Here is a 6,000-nt window from a genome sequence, read left to right as displayed (position 1 = left end):
TTGTTGGCTGTCCCTCGCTTCATACTCGTTGCCAAACCCACTGACTCAAGGTCTATCTATAAGTATTTGCTAGGTAAAGCCCTACCTTATCTCAGCTCACTGGTCACCATAGCAACACCCACCCATAGGACATTCTCCAGCAGGTATATTTCACTGGTCATCCCCAAAGACAACTCCTCCTTTGGCTGCATTTCCTTCCAGTTCTGTTTTCACTGACTGGAATGAATTGCAAAAGTAACTCATAGCTCCCTCACTAAGCATCAGCTGTCAGAGGAGCTTACCGATCACTGCATCTGTAAATAGCCCACCCAACTACCTCATCCCCATATTTTGCCCATTTGCACCCCAGTATTTCTACTTGCACATCACTCCAGTGTTAATGCTAAATTGTAATTATTTCACCAATATGGCCTATTGCCTTACCTCTCTAACACTTTCAAACTGTATGTAGATTTTTGTGTTGTGTTATTGACTGTAGGTTTGTTTATCCCATGTGTAACTTGTTTTTGGTCGCACTGTTTTGCTTTCTCTTGGCCAGGTCGCAGTTGTTAATGACAATTTGTTCTCAACTGACCTGCCTGGTTAAATAAAGGTGACATAAAAATTTAAATAGTTGCCTGGCAGGGAGCAAGCCTCGTCCACCACGATGTAGTAGCTGTTATTCTCGCTCTGTCTTCTGCCGGCAAGGAGGTATGGCTGACCGACCATGCCTCCCATCAAGATGATCTTCATTACTGCAACACACAAAGAATCACTAAGGAAAAGACTAAATATATATCTTACCATAAGTGCACTTATCTGCCCACAGCATTACTGGCACTGATCTTGGTCCTCTTTCCTCCTGCTGGTGGGAAAACGCAGCAGGGAGGAAAGGACATTGTCCTAGTCTGAGGGCAAGAAAAGGTAAACACCCGAAAACAGTATTGATGAGTTTGAAATACTGCAATACCCACGAGAGAATCCACTTAATGTAGCTTCCCTGTCATTCTGACACTTTCTTCAGCCTTCAGGAGGTGAAATCGGTGGTCGTAGTCAGGGATTTTGCCAGTTTGATGACTTCAGGCCTCAATACAGTGTCCCACTTTGCTAAGAGGATGTGTCATTGAACATCAGCAAAAAGCCCTGTTTTACCTAAAACAAAGCAGATCAAGGCAACTGCAAGACCAACAAAATCATGTTCAGACAAATGGTCTGCAGTCCTGAGTCCAAGACAACCTCCTACATCATTCACCAATCCATTTGATGTCCTCAGTCTTTCCCAGGTTTCTGGACATCTGTGCTTCTGTCTGGACTGTAAACTAGCTCCTGGTGATACTGGACCACCTACTTCATCTTCTTATAGATTAGTTTTCATCAGCCAAGTGGACAAGGAATGATATGGCCTCCTTGCGACCATCAACAAGCTGGTGGTCCAGGTCAGTCTTCCTCCTATAGGTTGGGCCTTCCGACGTGGGTGACTCTTCGTGATGAGCTTCCTTGATAACATCTTCAAGCAATAATTCAGATATCCTTTGTCAGTGTCAGGATTAAAGAGGTGTTCCTTAGAGGGAAAAGGTGACCATGACCCATGCATCTTTCATGTGGCTGACTAAAATGAATCCCCTGGTTCTGTGGTCCAATGTTCTGGTTGTCTGGCACTAATATGTCTTACCCACCAGGCCTATAGGGCAGGGGATCTTGGACAATCTATTAGGAAAAGATAAACAAACCATCAATTGTTTAATTTATGCTGTTGGAATCTCCATGAAGAACACAGAAATTAGATGATCAACATCCAATATCAGTTATTACACCTCTTTTGCAGCTGCGGAGTCAATGGCCTCATCTCCTAAGGTTGTTTTGGCCTTTTTAGACGAGATCTCAGGTCTAAAATACTTGACGAGAGGGATAATGTGTCTGAGCACAAACAATGGATCAAAGCAATCAATCTATACATTCATGTTATTTGATATCATTATGTGAGACCATAGAAAGATACCTTCAAGATATTTGATTGTGAGGCATAGGTCTGGATTGGCCTCAATCAGGTACAGCAGGACATCCTTCTCCACCTCAGTTTGGGAATAAAACATTTGTATTTATGCTGCACAGGGCAGTCCAAACCTATTTTGGACTACAAAATTCTATAATCAAAATACAGTGAGAGAAGCCACCTAGGGGGCAACAGAATGGGTCTGACTCAAATCAAGCCCAAGGGTTCAATTAAGAAAATACAGACATTGCATCTTCACCTTGATTGATGAAATATCCATAAGAGAACCCAGGCTGCAGCTTCATGAACTGCTTGCATTTTTGGTATTGGACACTCACCAACATGTTAGCCCAGCTGATTTGTGTGGGTCCAGGTTTTGCAGCTCTTTCAGAACATCTGTTATCTGGATTTGGGTAAAGGAGAAGCTGGGGAGGCTTGGGCAAGTAGCTGCGGGGGATACGGAGCTGTTGGCCGGGGTTGGGGTAGTCAGGAGGAAAGCATGGCTAGCGGTAGAGAAAGGGTTATTGAAATGTTTAATTATCATTGATTTATCGGTGGTGACCGTGTTACCTAGACTCAGTACAGTTGGCAGCTGAGAGGAGGAGCTCTTGTTCTCCATGGACTTTTGGAGTTAGAGCTATAGGATGAACATTTCTGTTTGAAAAAGTTAGCCTTGCTTTCCTGACTGACTGCGTGTATTGGTTCCTGACTTCCTTGAATAGTTGCATATAGTGGGGACTATTCGATGCTATTGCTGTCACGCCCTGACCGTAGAGATCCTGTTTATGTCTCTGTTTTGGTTTGGTCAGGGTGTGAGTTGGGGTGGGTATTCTATGCTCTATTATTTGTATTTCTATGTTTTGGCCGGGTAGGGTTCTCAATCAGGGACAGCTGTCTATCATTGTCTCTGATTGAGAACCATACTTAGGTAGCCTTTTTTTCCCACCTGTCTTGGTGGGAAGTTGACTTTGTTTAGGGCACATAGCCTTTGAGATTCACGGTGTGTTTTTATAGTGTTTATTGTTTTGTTCGGCGTCATTTTAATTAAATTAAGAAAATGTACGCTCACGTATCTGTTCTTAGTTCTACAATTTTTTGAAAGGGGCTTATTTGGGATGGTGAGGAAATTACTTTGAAAGAATGACCAGGCATCCTCTAATGACGGGATGAGTTCAATATCCTTCCAGGATACCCGGGCCAGGTCGATTAGAAAGGCCTGCTCGCAGAAGTGTTTTTGGGAGCGTTTGACAGTGATGAGGGGTGGTTGTTTGACCGCGGACCCATAGCAGATGCAGGCAATGAGGCAGTGATCGCTGAGATCCTGATTGAAAACAGCAGAGGTGTATTTGGAGGGGAAGTTGGTCAGGATAATATCTATGAGGGTGCCCATGTTTACGGATTTAGGGTTGTACCTGGTGGTTCCATTGATAATTTGTGTGAGATAGAGTGCATCTAGGTTAGATTGTAGGACTGCTGGGGTGTTATGCATATCCAAGTTTATGTCACCAAACAGAACAATCCTTGAAGATAGATGGGGAGCAATCAATTCACAAATGGTGTCCAGGGCACAGCTGGGAGCTGAGGGGTCTATAACAGGCGGCAACAGTGAGAGACTTATTTCTGGAGAGATACATTTTTTAAATGAGAAGCTCAAACTGTTTGGACATAGACCTGGAAAGTACGACAGACCTTTGGAAGCTATCTCTGCAGTAGATTGCACCTCCTCCCCCTTTGGCAGTTCTATCTTGACAGAAAATGTTGTAGTTGGGTATGGAAATCTGAATTTTTGGTGGCCTTCCTAAGCCAGGATTCAGACACAGCAAGGACATCAGGATTGGCAGAGTATGCTAAAGCAGTGAGTAAAACAAACTTAGGGAGGAGGCTTCTGATGTTGACATGCATGAATCCAAAGGTTTTTCGATTACAGAAGTCAACAAATGAAAGTGCCTGGGGACATGCAGGGCCTAGATTAACCTCCACATCACCCAAAGAACAGAAGAGGAGTAGGATGAGGGTGCGGCTAAAGGCTAGAAAACTGGTCGTCTAGTGCGTTGGGGACAGAGAATAAGAGGAAGATTTCTGGGTGTGGTAGAATAGATTCAGGGCATAATGTGCAGGCAGGCGTATGGTGGGGTGCGGGTACGGGTACGGAGAAGGTAAGCCCAGGCACTGGACATGTTGGTTATACTGGGTGAGGTCACCGCATGTGTGGGATGTTTGACAGAGGACGTATCTGAGGCATGTAGAGTGGTACTAGGGGCTCCACAGTAAACTAAAACAGTGATAACTATCCTAAACAACAGTACACAAGGCATATTGACATTTGAGAGAGACAAAGCGAGGCTATCTTACGAAGCACATCTTACAGCGCATACAATATATTACAGAGCATATTCTACAGAGCATACAGTATATTACAGAACATATCTTACAGAGCATACAGTATATTACAGAGCATTGTTACAGAGCATATCCTAGAGCATACAACATCTTACAGAGCATATCGTACAGAACATATCTAACATATATACCTTACAGAGCATATCTTCCAGAACATACCTTACAGAGCATATATTCCAGAACATACCTTACAGAGCATATCTTCCAGAACATACCTAACATATCTATATCTTACAGAGCATATCTAACATATCTATATCGTACAGAACATACCTAACATATCTACATCTTACAGAGCATATCTAACATATCTATATCGTACAGAACATACCTAACATATCTATATCTTCCAGAACATATCTATAAGCATATCTAACATATCTATATCTTACAGAGCATATCTTCCAGAACATACCTAACATATCTATATCGTACAGAACATATCTAACATATCTATATCTTACAGAGCATATCTAACATATCTATATCTTACAGAGCATATCTTCCAGAACATATCTTACAGAGCATATCTAACATATCTATATCTTACAGAGCATATCTTCCAGAACATACCTAACATATCTATATCGTACAGAACATATCTAACATATCTATATCTTACAGAGCATATCTACCATATCTATATCTTACAGAGCATATCTTCCAGAACATACCTAACATATCTATATCGTACAGAACATATCTAACATATCTATATCTTACAGAGCATATCTAACATATCTATATCTTACATAGCATATCTTCCAGAACATACCTAACATATCTATATCGTACAGAACATATCTAACATATCTATATCTTACAGAGCATATCTAACATATCTATATCTTACAGAGCATATCTTCCAGAACATACCTAACATATCTATATCGTACAGAACATATCTAACATATCTATATCTTACAGAGCATATCTAACATATATATATCTTACAGAGCATATCTTCCAGAACATACCTAACATATCTATATCTTACAGAGCATATCTAACATATCTATATCGTACAGAACATACCTTACATATCTAACATATCTATATCGTACAGAACATATCTAACATATCTATATCTTACAGAGCATATCTACCATATCTATACCTTACAGAGCATATCTTACAGAACATATCTTACAGAACATACCTTACAGAACATATCTTACAGAACATATCTAACATATCTATACCTTACAGAGCATATCTTACAGAACATATCTAACATATCTATACCTTACAGAGCACATCTTACAGAGCATATCTTACAGAACATATCTTACAGAACATACCTTACAGAGCATATCTTACAGAACATACCTTACAGAGCACATCTTACAGAGCATATCTTACAGAACATATCTTACAGAACATATCTAACATATCTATATATATCTTACAGAGCATATCTTACAGAACATATCTTACAGAACATATATCTACAGAGCATATCTTACAGAACATATCTTACAGAACATATCTAACATATCTATCTTACAGAGCATATCTTACAGAACATACCTAACATATATCTATATCTTACAGAACATATCTTACAGAACATACCTTACAGAGCAATCTTACAGAGCATATCTTACAGAACATATCTTACAGAACAT

The sequence above is a fragment of the Oncorhynchus gorbuscha genome, linkage group LG06, assembly GCF_021184085.1.
Source record: "Oncorhynchus gorbuscha isolate QuinsamMale2020 ecotype Even-year linkage group LG06, OgorEven_v1.0, whole genome shotgun sequence".
Taxonomy (NCBI): domain Eukaryota; kingdom Metazoa; phylum Chordata; class Actinopteri; order Salmoniformes; family Salmonidae; genus Oncorhynchus; species Oncorhynchus gorbuscha.
The sequence above is the reverse complement of the archived record's forward strand: the minus strand, read 5'-3'. Positions refer to the sequence as shown.